The 16,824-nt window shown below is 36.4% G+C and overlaps 1 protein-coding gene across 11 annotated transcripts in view; it reads right to left on the bottom strand.

The window, feature by feature from the left end:
* Positions 1-16,824, bottom strand: part of LOC128253226 (protein amalgam) — a 508,116-nt gene that overhangs the window by 318,523 nt on the left and 172,769 nt on the right. Inside the window, exon 1 of one of the 11 annotated variants that reach the window (XM_052981483.1) lies at positions 6,723-6,861. The exons of the other annotated variants lie outside the window; for them this stretch is intronic. The gene's annotated coding sequence lies outside the window, so the exon portion shown is untranslated. Of the gene's footprint in view, positions 1-6,722; positions 6,862-16,824 lie in introns of those variants that run through there. 11 annotated transcript variants of the gene reach the window in all.

Raw genomic sequence — 16,824 nt, 5'->3', positions numbered from 1 at the left:
ATAGGTGAGTGATAGCTCGCTATGTATTGTGGCAATATCTGACTGGGCATCCTCTTCTAGCGCGTGGATGTTTCGTCGGGACAGTGTGTCAGCGACGTAGTTCTCCTTTCCTGGCTTATAAAAAATTTGGGTGTTGTGCTCGTCAATGAAAGCTTTCCAGCGCTTAATTTTTGCGTTTGGATTGCGATCTGAGACGGGGAAAGTAAGTGGCTGATGGTCAGTAAAAATGTTTAAATTTTTCACGCCGTATAGATAATTCCTGAGGCTTTTTAAGGCCCATACTATTGCTAATAACTCCTTTTCGTTGGTTGCAAAATTTAGTTCCCAGTCCTTTAAAGTTCGTGATATCATGGTTATGGGTTTTCCGTCCTGTGACAAGACTGCTCCCAAACCAAAAGACGAAGCATCTGTCGTCAAGTCGAACGCTTTTTTGTAATTTGGATATAATAGCATTACGTTTTCAGACGCGAGAACACTCTTAAGTTTTTCAAATGCCTGACGTTGATTTTCGTCGAAGTTATTTTTTGAAAAAATAATTACGTCGTCGACGTAGACATAGCATGATTTCCCTATATGTTCCCTGAGCTCATCGTCAATTGCTCTCTGAAAAATGCTGTGTGCATTCTTCAATCCAAAGGGTAGTCTACAGAACTAATATTTCCCATTTCCTACTGAAAAAGCCGTTTTTTCTCTGTCGTTTTCGGCGAGTAGTATCAGGTGAAAACCAGACTTTAAATCTAATGTGGTAAAGTACTTTGCCTTTCCTAAATTTGCCAAGATAAAAACTACGTTCGGGGTAGGGTATCAAAAGTTAAGGTTGCCTTCTTACTCTATTAGATTACTATTACCAACTCTTGTAAATCGTTGAATCATGCTTGGAACTATTTTTATATTCACAATCTTGTCAAAGGTGATATTGATTCCATAGAATTGTTAAGCCGCTTAACCTTTAATGTGTCTTTTAGACCAACCCGCAACTACCATCCTCTAAACTTGCAAAGATGTAAATCAAAATTTGGCCTACAGGAACCCTTTCGTTTGTTATATGTGTTTTCCTGCGAACTCGATAGTCACGCATACAAAGCTCACTATTTGCATATGCATCCAAACATAGTCATACATATATAAATATCATACCATTTTACTTTAAGTGTAGTGATAAGACACATGTATACTTAAAATTAAGCTTAGCTTGGAATACTCGGAGGTGGAGTCAGTTGAATACAGACCGCACAAGTGTTTAGTCGCAATATATTAAATCGTGTTTTAAAAAAAATTTCACACCTGTTTCGATTATTTTTAACGAAATATCGTTGAGCCCAACTAGCAAACGGGCCTTCTGTTATTCAATTAGATCGATCTTGGCCATGGAATAAGCTAGGAACGCATTTCAAACCTAAGGCCCTAAAATCGAACTACATTACTGGCGACGAGGGTTCAAAAAACAAAAACGTGAATTAAAGCACATGCTATGTATTTGCCACCTTAAGTGGCAGCTAACTAATCGTGGCGTTAGGCCATGACTCATACCAGCGTAATACCACAGTAGTGTTTAAGCATCGGTGTGACTGATCAGTCACGACGCAGTGTTAAGCTAAGCACATAATACTGGAGTAACTAATAAACTAAGTAAGTTAATCTATGCACGCAGTCCGATATATTAAATTGGCGACGAGGATGGGAATCAAAGTCGTGCATTGATCAACTTAGTGAGTTGCGTAGCATTTGCGCGCACCACCTGGCCACGCATCCACTTCAGTAATCAGGTGATCAAGCCACTTCACGTGGCACCGCCACCGCACTTGCCCTCAGCAGCATTGTGCGGGTCGGGTAAATGGATAAGAAACAAGGTGATCAAGCATTCTCAAGCACCGCCACAGACCTAACTCCTGTAAAAGTGGGAGGATCTTTTACAGAAGAGGCCAACAACACTCAACACACCGCAATGGCGAGTGTTGGCCTTCTAGAACCATTCGACGCAGCTACAGAAATGGACAACCTACATGGATCGAATTAAACTCTACATGTAGGCCAACGGAGTCACAGATGAATCCCGCCAAAAAGCGTTCCTTACTTTGACGGGTCCTACCCTTTTCGATCTGCAGCAATCAGCGCGAGTACTATCAGGCTTCCAAACGAAGGCATCCAAGCAATCAAAGCTTAGCCTTCACCTAACAACCGAAACAATCGTCGTAAATTGAGAAACCACGGTCCAGTAACAGGCCCAAATGTGGTTGCTGTGCGGCTCCTCATAGTCGCACGCAGTACCCATACCAGGAGTCCGTTTGTCACGGATGTGGCCGTAAGGGTCACCTAATGCCGCAGTTCACAACCGTCTGAATCTTCAACGGCGGAGAGCTCGAGTAATTTTCCGCCGGATAGAAGAGGAAATTGACAAACTATGCGAACAAGGCACAAGGAACTAGTGGAATACAGTCATCGGGCAACCACAATAGTCCCAGTCGTTAAAAGTGATGGCTCAGTCCGTCTATGTGGTGATTACAAATCAACTTTAAACCAAGCCATTAAGCCCCACTGCCACCGGATACCAGCAATCACCACATTGTTGGCATTAACTCAAGGTAGATCCCTATTCGCCAAAATCGATTTGGCACAGCCTACCAGTAGCTTGTGGTGGACAACAAATCGGCGCTGCTACAAGCACTTTGATCCAAATTCGGATTCGGATCTGTCCTTAGCCACAGACACGCTGATGAGTCATATAAGCCCATTGCGTTTTACTCCCGAACGATTTCTAAAGCACAGTGTCGATTCGAGTAACAGACAGAGAAGCTGTTGCGCTCATCGCGGGAGTCACATTTACCCTTATTACGAATCATCGCAGTGTTAAGCTAGGCACACATGTATTACTGGAGTAACTAATAAACTAAGTAAGCAATATCTATGCACGCTGTCCGAGCCTTATCAGCAAAAAAGTTAAGCTAGCCGACCCATTTTCATTGCGGCTGAGCCACAAAATCATCATCGTTGCTGTTGCTTACTATGCTCTTCATTCCCTTCCTGAGATCCAAAAAGCTTCTTTATTGTAAGCTCTAAATTTAACCGTATACCTTAGACTACTTCCAAAAAAGAAAAAAATCATACTAAAATGAATGTTGAAAAAAATCCAAGATTTTGATGGCTCAGATATAAACCAGCTTCCCGATTTCATAAATCAGATTAAAATACTAATCCCATAAAATACTAATCCCCGTCAAACGTTTGACGAGCAATTAAGAAACGTTTTGTTCCCCTACTGAAAATTTATGTTTTGGGAATATTTTGGGAATATTATAAACTGATTTTAAAATGAACTCCTCATTTTTAGGGCATACATCTACAGGTTTCATTTTTATAGTTCGATGGTAAGAATTATTGTATTGATCTACAAGAAATTTGATTTTATGAATCCATTTGTATTTACCCTGAATTCTAAACATTTTCCACATACGATTTTTGAGGGTTCTATTAAATCGCTCACATATAGAAGCCTTGAGATGTGTATATGTATGATAGTGATTTATATGACATTTTTTTCATAAGTTCCCCAAAAGTGGAATTATAAAATTCTTTTCCTTGATCTGAATGAATGCATCTTTTCATTGCATCTGCTACATCCGGTGCAGACTTTGTCTTAACTGGTTCAGCGAACGCATACTTTGAAAACGTATCAATAACGGTCAGTAAATATCTAAAACCTCCATTTTCTTTACTAAACGGTATCATTTCGACTAAATCAATTTGCCACGTATCATTTATACCTTTTTGAACAAATTTTCGGCGTCTAAAGTTTTTCCGAGCGGGCTTATGAATTTCATTAACGACTTGTAGTTTACTCATTTTAAGGCGGAACCATCTAAATCAGATAGTTGAATATCTAATCTTTCCAAAGATGCACACTTAGGAATTATATGATTATGATAAAGATATATAAATTTCTGTCGTAATATGGAATTCCAACATAAAAATGTTGTAAAAAATATACCCAATCGTAACAAAGATCTCCATGACTCCGAATCGAACTCAATTTTGTTACCATACTGATTAATTACAAAAACGTACTGCTTATCTGATTTCCTAAATCTAAAAGTACACTTTATTGAAGTCATGCGTGGGGGATCAATAATTAAATCCGACATCAAAAAGTCATACTGGTCAAGCTTCAATTGAATATTTTCCTTATATGTTAGCAGTTGCATCCATTCGTCTTTATCAAATCCCACGAAATTATTTTTACTTTGCTGCATCCAAACCATGGGAGAAAATTTTCTGGAAGTTGACAAGCCACATTTCAACTTTAAGTTATGAACGACATAATATTCGAATCCGAAAATTACGCCATGGTCCTGAGTCTTTCGGGAAGTTTTATTTCGTTTAGTTAGACACATGTCCATTGGGTTAGAGTACTTTATTTAAACTAAAAATTGGTTCTTATATTGCGGGTATATAAAGGCGGAAGCCCTTGCAAACTCACTCCCAGTTGATAAAACTCATTCAATCATGAACACTCCAAGTCGAAATTCAAGCATTATAGTAGATTTTCAATATTTACTCGGAAACAATAAACAAGTTTTTGTTAAGGAACTAGCATTCATGCCGGCTGGAACTGTGACACCTAATTTCTTTCATTTTAAGCCGCCGTTTAATATGAAAGAATTGGATAATGAGACTCTTAAGCAACAACACATAAATCAGCGAAATATAAATGTTGGATTGGTCAGCTGGTGATAAACCGTATACATGTCTTGAAGATTTACTTTCACCACTTAACAAGTATCCAACAGTTATTGTTCGGGGTGAAACAAAGAAAAACTTTTTAACCAAATATTTATCAACTAACATAATTGATATAGATATTGGAAAAAGTTTAACTGAATTACCCAATTTTTTCACTAATTGTACAATACATAAGAAAAAAATTCCACTACGATGTTCATTAAATAATTTGTTTAAGGTTTTTGTATTCTTAGAAAGCTCTAATTATGAAATATATAGTAATGGTGACACATCCGTTAAAGATTTAGTAGAAAACAATTAGTGGACCCAACCTGATCGTTAACTATGGATTCCCTTAAACAAATTTTTGAAATGATCCCCGCAAAAAGGGATACTTGCAGCTTAAGTATTGTAATTATTGCGCATCTGATACTCATTTCGAGAAGAACTGCGCCAAGAAACGCGATCAAGAAAAGCATAAAAAAGCTTAGTGTAATAAAAATAAATAATATAATATCCTATTATAAACAAAAATTAAGTAAAACACTTTTATATTAATCTTGAATAAAATAATTTTTAAAAAATATATATATATATACACCTAAAACTAAAAAAATGTTTACACAATTTATACATCCATTCACAATGTTAATTTGCGGGCCCTCTGGATCAGGAAAAACAACATTTTTAGAAAACCTGATTTCCAAGAAGAATGATCTTTTTAATATTTCAATTGATCGAATTATTTGGTGTTATGGGGAGGAAAGTACTAAACCAAATTTTAGTAATATTTAATACTTTAAAGGAGTTCCTGAAACAATCGAAAACGAAATTAATGAGCCTATTCTGTTGATTCTAGACGACTTGATGATGGGTGCCTTTAACAAAAATGTTTGTGAACTGTTTACGAAAGGATCACATCACCGGAATTTATCAGTTGTTGTGGTTACTCAAAATATATTTCATAAATCATCGCATACCAGTGATATTTCACTAAATACCAAATATATAATAGCTTTTAAAAATCCCCGAGATAAGCTTCAATTTCAATGTTTGGCAAGACAAATTTATCCAGAAAACCCAACAGAATTATTTAGAATATATAAAGAAGTAACAGAGCAACCCCACGGATATTTACTTATTGATTTCACTCAGGGAATTAACGATCTCTTACGGTTTACATCAGACATTTTTAACTCTGAGTGTACGGTGTGCTATTCCAAAGAAAATGGTTTACAAAAAGAATCTAAGTCGCTTGAAAGCGAACAAACACATATTGTATGTGCTCAAAAAGGCTAGCAATAAACTACGAAAAGCAATAATAAACAATAGTGATAGCGATAGTGAACTGGTAAAAACAATAGTGGAAATAGTTTTAAACACATTACGAGGATATCATAAGGTTACTAAAACGCATCTAAATTCCCTAAAAAAAGTATAATAGTGCATTGCGCTACCTTTCATGTCCAAAGCGCACATTAAATTCAAGGAGAAAAGTTCTTATTCAAAAAGGTGGATTTTTACCTATTCTACTAAGTTCGTTGCTCTCAGGAGTTTTTGGAAAAATTTTAAAAAATGATTAAAAACAAACATAGTTTAAAAAAAAGTAATTTTAATGAACCCCCACACCTTTCAAAATGAATTGATAAGTACAAAATTTTTACCAATTTTAAATAATAACAAAATAAGTGATTTTGATAAATGGCTTAAAATTAGACAAGAACTTAGTTTCTATCAAAATAAAAAACGTAACAAATCATGGAATATTCAAAATGAACAAAAATCGCCATTTATGCCAACCAAAACAACTGAATCCCAAACTACAGATTGGATTGATATAAAACCTACGACTTCTGAAGTAAAACCAAAGACTGATGCGACACTTGGGTCCCCTGAAAGTGATGATGAAGATTTTAAATCAAACAAAATTCCTAATTCTGTTAACGTTCAACAAAAGTTTAAGTCTGATGTATCACTTCCAAAAAAAATAGAGTTCGTGGACTTACCTTCCGAGAGTGATGGAGAAGATTTTAAATCAACTAAAACACGAAATTTATTGAACGTTAAACGAAAAATAAGAGATACTTCGTTTTTAGACGAAAAAGAGGATATCAAAAAACTGGCAGTACCAAAAATAAAGCTTTGTGATCAACAACGCAAATTGAGAGTTAAGCTAAAAAAAATTAAAGCGGTTTCATTACCTTTTTAAGATTTAAAATATATAACAGGACGAGAAAAGTTGTCTAGATCGGTTCGTACTAAGCCGGTGCAAATAGGGAAAAACAAAATTAATTGGATATCTTATCAATAACAGAAATTTCAATATAAAGATGTGTTATTCAAATGAGTTGTTTGTCACATTGCTTAGTAATGATTCAATGAATGTATTTCCTGATAATGTAAAATGTGCATTTAAAAATATTGTAAATATAACACAGGACATGAATGAAGACTGGGAGGTAGGCATTACGGACATATATCTGAATAATTACATTAACAAAACAACTACTAAAGAAAGAAATATAGCTGAAGAAACTGAATTTGTTAGCTTAGTAAATGCTGAAACATTTAGATACTCAAATGTTCTTGTTGAATCTAAAATACCTTAAAATGGATTGATTTTTATTTATACTGACATAATCAAACCAAGGTCTGTAGGTTGTAAAAGACCTCGATGTATTCGTGTAATGCATTATAATGGAAAAGAAAGAAATATTCAATTTAAAAATATTAAATATTATCCTTTAGATATATGGTCTCCAAAGGAAATCTCAATACTAATTACTGATTCAAATGGATATAAGGTTCCTTTTGAAACTTCAGCTGTTGCGATTTTTGTAACTCTACACTTTAGAAAAAAAAGAAGGTTAAGCCTATAAATAATACATACCCCAATGATGTTTAATTAGAACAAGAATAGTCATTATGGTGAAATCTTATAACGATATTATGTGAATCAGTGCGGTGCCGGACTAAATAATATTGGCAGTCTGTATGTGTCTCCACGAATTATTCAGCAAGGACGAGGAATTGGAAATTTTTTAGCGGTCTTTTTAATTACCCTTTTCCTTTCGGGTATAACTGCTATAAAAAATCAGGCTGCAGAGACTGGTAAAGCAGTAATAAATGAATTTGGCCGAAAGCCCTTAAGAAATATTATTCAAGAACAGAGCAAGATTGCGTTAACAAATCTCTCAAATAAAGCAATAAATAAAATGACACGCTCTCAAAATGGTAGCGGAAAAAGGAATAAAAAGCGCGGGTCGAGAAAAAATCGTTATCATTTAACTTCTAAACGACAAGGTAAACATACCCACCACCATCAAAAAGGAAAAAAAAATCAAGGAAATTGAATATTAGTGATATTTTTTTTCTAAAGTAAAATGAGTAACCATATTGAATGTATGAAAAGCGAACTAGATTTGCTTACACCACACCCTACGCAAAGTTCTATTCTAAGAACTGAAGAAGTCTCATACAATCCTATTGCATCCTTGGACGGCGCCTCCTCAATTGAATTTGTTTGCTTGGGAAATGGTGAAACATATCGAGACTTATAAAATGTTTATTTACGGCTTGTGGTGCAACTCAAAAAAAATGATAATAACGTCATTGAAGGAAACGCTGTCGGTGTAGTAAACAATATTTTACATGCAATATTTAGAAGTTCCTCAGTTTATTTAAATAACATATTAGTATCGCAGAGTGATAATAATTATCATTATAGAGCTTATTTGCAAACAATTTTAAACTATGGAAGTGATGCATCAGAAAGCCACTTGGCTTCCCAAGGCTATTTCCCGAATTTTGGAGGATTAACAGCAGGAAAATACGGTTATCCAGCCACTAATGAAACTCTGAAAAATATTTTCTAAAATAGTAATAAGGTCGAATTAATCGGAAAAGTTCATGGTGATATTTTTAACCAAAGCAAACTGCTTCTTAATAATGTAGATCTAAGAATTAATTTTAACATTGAAAAAACAGCATTTTATTTAATGGAAAATGAAACTGAATCAAATTTAAAGATACTAGAAGCACAACTCTTTATGAATCATATAACAGTTAACCCAAGCATTTTATTGGCTCATCATCATGTTTTACAAACAAAAAATGCTTTATACCCATTCAGTAAAGTAGAAGTCAAATCTTTTACAATATATCCAGGCAACAATACACTATCGATAGATAACGCAGTTATTGGGCAACTACCCAATTTCTTGGCTTTTAGTATGGTTAAAAACCGCTCATACTCAGGAAACCGAGGCTTAGATCCATTTCATTTTGAACATTTTAAAATGCAACGCTTTAATTTAATGGTTAACGGAGTTCAAGTTCCTTCCCAGGCCTTAGAATTTGATTACTCGAACGCTGAAAATGTTCAAAGCTCTAGAAGTTATAATATGCTATTCAGATCGACTGGAATAAAGCATTATGATCGTGGTCTACAAATAACCAAGGAAATGTTTGATACTAACAGTTTCATATAAGCCTTTGACCTAACTACTGATAATTCAAATTCCACTGTATGCTCAAATTTGATGACACAAGGCACTATACGAATCGAAGGAAGATTTTCAGAACCCCTAAGTGAAGCAGTTACTTGTCTGGTATACTGTGAATATGATTCCATGATTGATATTGATAAACATAGAAATATTCGAACGCTATTTTAAAATGAATACTTTACAAATTCAACAATTGCTTTCCAAACATGCCAAAACACAATCAATTTTTAAAGGAGTTTTTCCTTCGGACCAGCTACCCAAAACCATTTTAAAATATCCTGCTCTAATTATTGCAAACACCGACACTTCAGATCAGCCCGGAACTCATTGGATTGCATTTTATTTTAATAGTCGCAGATCAGCAGAATTTTTCGATTCATATGGACAATATCCCCAGAAAAAAGAATTCGTAACATTTTTAAGATCAAACGCTTATAAATACTTTTGTAATAAGCAACAACTATAGGGATATTTTTCTAATACCTGCGGTCACTATTGCATGCTGTATGGCCTATTTAAAAATAAAAACAAATCACTTAAAAATTTCTTAAAATATTTCAAGAAAAATAACTTCTCATACAATGACAAAATAATACTTAAAATGTTTAAGTCCCATTTTAAAAAATAAAATTCGAGTTTTTAAAAGATAATTAATTTAGTTTATTAAATGTTTCAGTTCGATACAATCGTCGGCTAAACTTATAATATCTAAGCATAAGACTAAGGGCTTCTTTTTCTAATACAGGCAGCATATGACACTGGCATGTGTCAGGGCCAGACGTGGCATCATCATCGCTCCAGGGACAAAGTTTGTAATGGAATCCAAATTTAGAATGAATTAGCTCCTTTTCCTCCAAATCCTCCAGAGTAGCCTTAAGGTATTTAAGCCTCTCCAAGTGTTGTTCGAAAAGCATGTCAACTCAAATTGCATCAAAAAGACTTCAATTTGTTGAGCGTACATTTTAAGGGAGAAGTGATCGTTTCTTACGATTGCTTTAAGACTGATGTTGGCTTTATATTGGAAAAATGCATTTATTTCTCATTCTTATTTACTGACAAAAATTCTATTTGCGCACAACTATATCTATTTACATCTTTTCCTTTATATATTATATGAGTAATTCCGTTCTCATTTAATTTCCTATAAGGTGTCTTAGTACAAAATTTGTTTACATAACTTTTAGGTAAAAATAGCCAAACATCTTTGTTGTCCTTGTCTTTAAGACTGATGTTGGCTTTATATTGGAAAAATGCATTTATTTCTCATTCTTATTTACTGACAAAAATTCTATTTGCGCACAACTATATCTATTTACATCTTTTCCTTTATATATTATATGAGTAATTCCGTTCTCATTTAATTTCCTATATGGTGTCTTAGTACAAAATTTGTTTACATAACTTTTAGGTAAAAATAGCCAAACATCTTTGTTGTCCTTGTCTGTTAAATAAAGAGCTACTTTGGTTCCATATGGTGTCTTTTTCAACTTGCATTCAGCGATCTTATACTCGAATCCAATACATAGATTTTCAATTTTTGTATAACTAATCACAGGCTTCAATTCGTTCAATGTCTCTAAGAAGTCCTAAGAAATCAACAAAAATTACTTTATGATCTATTTACTAATTGTACTAATTGATTTACCTAAGATTACTTGGTCTTTTATACTATCCAGAACATGAAAAATATACCGATATCTTTTTTCTCTTTTATACATACATATATACACAAACACAATAAAACTAAAACACATAACTATGCTATATTTTCATATATACTTTATTATAGCTATCTCTATCTTTAAGAAATAGTTACAGAAAAATATATCTATGTCTCTTTATAAGAAAACATATACGAAACATAGTTCAAATTATGTAACGCTTTCATGTTTACATTATTATATCTATCTCTTTTTTAAATAAGTAAATAGTTACAAAAAAAATGTACCCATGACCCTATATAAGACAACATTTTTAAAGAAAACTCAGTTTATATTTCTTTAAATTAAAATGAGGAAGTTCCTTTGTGATTTGTGTCCAGAAATAAAATCGTTTACTAGACGCATAGGCCTCAAAAATCATATCTTAAAGTTACATAACTTTAATTATCAAAAATCAATAACGTCATATTATTGCTGTTATTTCTGTCCAAAAGTACAAACATTCTGGTTGCGATATGATTATAACGCTCATCTCCTGTTGAAGCACGATGCAGTCTTAAAAAGCATTCGCAAGGCACAAGAAAATTATCAAATAAAGAAAAAACAATTTTAACAACTGCATTTTTGTAAAAGGTTTTTTATTTATTATAATTTTTTTTTCAACATGGAAAATACAATCCCAGATCAAATAAAACGTCTAGTAGGTTATGATCTTCGTCGTCATCCATCATTTTTAAATATTCGTTCGAGGGGTTGGACTCGATGATCTGATCAAAGATGTGATCATCATCTGGAAACGTATTGCCTTGAGAGTTTGAGAAAGCTTCGTCCAATTCAAATCTCTGTCCACATTGAAATTTATCATCGTCTTCATCGTCTTTATCGTCCCGTATTAGTTGATTCAAAACTTCTTCAGTGGTCCTCCCCAATGGAAAATCGCTCCACTCAAGGGAGCCATAGTCAGCTCCAATAGGCTCCGTTTGGGTTGACACTGTAGCAGGCGCAAACACGCCTCGTAGGACCAGCTCAACCGCATCCTGAGAGTCGGAAGCATCCAGAGGCTCCTGATCTGTGTTTTCAATAATAATTACATCCGAGTCTTGGGTAGGGGGTACTTCCACCTCGTCCTCGGAGTCAATGAATTGCACAGTTACATCCATTGGTATGCAGTACTGAGGCATTTGAAGAACTGATCCTGAGCAATTTGAGTGGTGTCATTTTTATAGTCTAGAATGTTCACTTAACAGTTTGACATATACAGGGAGTGCATACAGGTATGTTTTACTCCTAGAACCAATCCGATTGGTTCTTGAATATAGAAAACCGCCCAGACACCTGTCTAATGGATATCAGAAGTCAAATCAATACAAGGATATAACAAGCTATCGGGTGGTGAACGTGGTGTAGGAGGGTTCAGGTTGTAGGTAAATATTGATGGTGTATCAACCTTGTCCTTAGGTTAGGGTTAAAATTTGCTTAAGATGTTGCATTGCAACCATGGACATTTCCCAAAGCCTTAAGCTGAAAGTAGCTGGAATATGCGGGAGCGGGTGGTTTTTAACGGTTTTATAATCAGTTGAATTTTTTCCAAATGCATTCACATACAAATTTCATTATCAGTGTACATGATATCCGATGGAACTCACTCGTTTTATTTGGTTTCTAAATATTCTCGCCAAATGTTCGGACCGATCCTTATCGTTTGAGAAAATGTACGAGCAAGTGAACCCGCATACCCACGAACCCTAATCTCAACCCCAACCCTCTTGTGCGTCCTGATGACTGCTTGTGCGCGAAGGTGTGAAAGTAAGAATGGGTACGAGAAAGTGAACCCGCATACCCACGAGCTCTAATCTCAACCCCCACCCACTTGTGTGTCCTCACGACTGCTTGTGCGCGAAGGTGTGAAATTATAATTTTGATAGTTTTGATCAAAAAGAGTAATTTTTAATTAAGAATCTTACGGGAGCAGCGAATCCGGCTTATCCTAGACAAGCACCATGGGTTTAGGGTCCGCCGCACCCGACGACCGCCGCTCCCGACCGCCGGTTAAGTAAGTCCCCACTACTAACGTTAGTAACATCATTAACAAGAACAAAAAGCCGCAACAAATAATGAAGTGCATTCTATATGTTGCTGCATGATCCGGAGTTACGGTCACCAGCATAATTTAGTTAACAGCCCAGGCTAACAGTCGACTAAGTATTCAAAAACAGAAGCTGCAGCTGTTTTAATCACAGCTAATCGATGATGACTTCAGTACACAGAAGGAGCGAATTGAAAAGGCGCGGCGAAGTCAGCGAATTGGAAGACTTGGGAGAGAGCAAAGGCAAAACCATCTAGAACTACAGAGAAATCACTCACTCACTTTATTTCTTACTTACTTACCACCTTGCACTTTCAATGTAATGTATTGCAACAATAAAGAAACAAATAAGGTCCAAAAACGTAGAAAGCCAGCAATACCTATTGCACCGAAGAATTACGGTGGAAGAGCCACATTAAAGGAACAGCCCAAGCCAACACTAGGACAACAGTCTGGGTATTTCCGCAGACTGCCCTGTCAAGAAGCAAGTCACCCAAAAGAGCAAATGTGGAAGCAAGTTTCAGCAGCTCCACAGCGGAGGAAATCACTAAAAAAAAAACCCACTCCAGTCCAATCTAGGAAGCCTTCAGCAGGTCCCAGGACATTCACAAAGCACTCTGGAATCAGTAATGGTTACCATGCAACAAACTAAGATGAAATTTACGTCCTTCATGAAAACGACCATGCAAACACTGGTTCAAAACCAGAAAATGGTCTTACAGTTGCTTGCAGCTAAGCAGTCCAATTAGTTGATGGCAAATCTACGAATAACCATGTGGAACGTCAATGGCGTTTCCCGGCACAAATTTGAAATAACACAGTTCCTTATGTAATTCATATCGACATTAAGCTACTGCTAGAGACGCACCTCACAAGCAAATACAACTTCCATATAAGAGGTTACACCCTCTAACGCACAGACCATCCAGATGGTAAAGCCCACGGCGGAACCGGAATCCTAATTAGGGAACGCATCAAGCACCATTTTCAACAAGGGTTTGCAACTAATTACTTGCAGGTCTATTATAGTGCAGCCAGGTAACGGAAACCTTTCTATATACAACTTAAAAATTTCTAAAGGACAATTCATTGATTTTTACAACTTACTTGGAGATTGCTTCATAGCTGCAGGGGACTATAATGCTAAACATACGCCCTGGGGATTACGACTCGTGCCTCCCAAAGGAAGGTTATTGTCTAAAACAATCATAAAACTGAGCAACAATATGGACTATGTTTCCCCTGGTAGCCCCACATACTGGCCAGCAGACCCCAGAAAAGTCTCTGACTTCACAGATTTTGCGGTGAAAGAAAACAATTCACGCAACATTATAAGCGGCGAAGCGCTTTCGGATCTTTTATCTGAACATTCGCCAGTGCTAATAACTCATTTTCAAGGCCCAGAAACCAAAGACCATCCCCACAGACTGACATCGCACAGAACCAACTGGTTAAAATATAAAAAGTATAGAAGTTCCCACATTGAACTAACTCTTCAGCACAACATCGAAACAGACATCGACTGGCATACCAACAGATTGCCATTCTCAAAACAACGTCTTAAGGAAGCATCTCGCACACTAAACCAAGCTCTGAAGAATCAGAGCTCTCCAATCGAAACAGTCACTCCGATAAAGAAATTCACCAGGTAGCTGGGCCCGCAGCGGCGATGAAAGAGCCACTGGTCCATTTGTGTTACCACAAACCAAATCTGAAACTAATTCCATACCAACACTGTTTCATTAAAAGGAGATCGCGAAAGTCATAGGGGAACTGAAACAGAAAAAGGCCCCGAGCGGTGACCTTAGAACCCCAAAAATGATAATTGAATTTCCAAACTCTGCTATCGAGGTTATTTGAAATCTCTTTAATGGGATAAAACGTCTCGGCTACTATCCTAGAAAATGGAAAAAATCTAATATCAGACCAATAAGTTTATTATCGTGTCTGTCTAAATTGTTGGATCAATATCATATCTGGAAGCACACAATGTTATCCCGGCACATCAATTTTGCTGCCGTCAAAACCATGTTACAATCGAACAAGTTAACAGAATAACATCAGAAACTAGCATAGGGAATACTGCAGAGTAATATTCCTCGATGTATCTCAAGCTTTCGATCGAGTCTGGCGCGATGGCCTCATGTATACATACACTCATAAGGTACTTGAGTCGTATGAACCTACTATGTTCATCCTATATACATCGGATGAGCAGCTAAAACATCTACGTTCGCTGACGAGCAATAACAGAACTAGCCAGTCACCTCATCTTAGTAGAGAGGTGGCTATCTGACTGGCGTATAAAAATAAATGAACAAAAATGCAAACAGGCAAACATGCCCTCCACTATCATTGAACAGTACGCATAATTCCCCAAGTCAACGGCGTTCACCTAGACAGACGACTAACCTGGAGAAGACCCATCGAATGCAAGAAACTACACCAAAACTAAAAGCCAGCAGACTACAGGGTCCTGCTGTACAATTCTACTTTCCAGCCCATCTGGACATATGGCTCCCAGATATTGGGGAACACGAGCAGCAGCAATATAGACATCATACATCGTGCCAATCAAAACTCCTGAGGACTATCACTGGGGCACAAAAACATCCACAGGGACCTCGGCATTCTTGAATTAAAAGATGAAATTGACAAACAAAAAGCGATCTACAATGAATAACTCTCTGTAAAAACTCTTGCTAGCCTGAAGCGGGTGTATGATAATGATTGCCTTATTTTTTTGACAACTTATTGACACCTCTTTAATTTGCAAAAAAAAATGTTCTGCCCTCAACTACAGCCTTGAGAACCCTCATCGACACGGTCACAGCTTTGTATGACTCCTTGCTGTCTATTGGGGATGATTACTAATACTATTTTAGTACATATGAAAATGAGCAAGGTTTATGTAGGAACTAAAAGAAAATGGGAAGAACAATTAGATTATACCTCGTTGTCTTTTAAGAGCGAATGTGAGGCAGCCCCGTACAGGCGATACTAACGAATGGTAACGGAAGAGGTTTCCAAGCCCAAAACCCTAACAAGACGGGAAATAGGAGTTTTACGTTTGTCGCTGCCAGGAACGACCCTGTCAAAGCCAATGAAAGGGCCACTGTCAAAAAATGGAAATCAAACCGATGCAGAGTGTGCAATTCTTCACACCACACGTTGCTACACATACACACATCCATTTCGCATGTTTGACATGCAACTGCATTGGAAAGAGTCATTCTTGCAACTGTTACTGTGATCGTTCAAACTAAAAGTGGCATGTTTGTACCGGCTCGAGCGTTGCTCTACTCAGGTTCACAAATAAACTTTGTGGATGATGAGTTCGCTTAGAGACTCAAAATTACAAGGGAGGACGTGTGCTTGAGCTTACGAGGCATTGGTGGGAGTTATGCCCAAGCTACAAAAAAAATACATAAAGTCGCGAGTACTGAACAGCCAGTTGTCGTCCGATTTATGGATCCTAAGAAATATTTATAGTTATCATCCGGATCAAGTGGTGAACACCTGATAATATTCAGTTGGCAGAAAAATAGATATACTTATTGGTGCATGTACGTTCTTTAAACTTTAATCTGTTGGCTACAGCAGCGGCCTGATATCTTACAAAAGCGGTTATTGGCTGGATAGTGTTTGGGAGATGTGCCTCTGAAATAACACAAAGGTTGAACAAGTGGTAAATTTCAGCTCCCAGGAGGAAGCTTTGGAGTCAATTGACACAACCCTGCAGAAAGTCCATACTCCTGAGCAGCAACTTTGTGAAAAATAGTTAAAGACAATCGTCAAAGGACCCTTTGTAGAAGAAGATGTATCTTAAATTCATAGAGGAATATATTTCCAC

This window comes from Drosophila gunungcola (assembly GCF_025200985.1).
Source record: "Drosophila gunungcola strain Sukarami chromosome 2L unlocalized genomic scaffold, Dgunungcola_SK_2 000007F, whole genome shotgun sequence".
NCBI classification, from domain to species: domain Eukaryota; kingdom Metazoa; phylum Arthropoda; class Insecta; order Diptera; family Drosophilidae; genus Drosophila; species Drosophila gunungcola.
The sequence above is the reverse complement of the archived record's forward strand: the minus strand, read 5'-3'. Positions and strand labels throughout refer to the sequence as shown.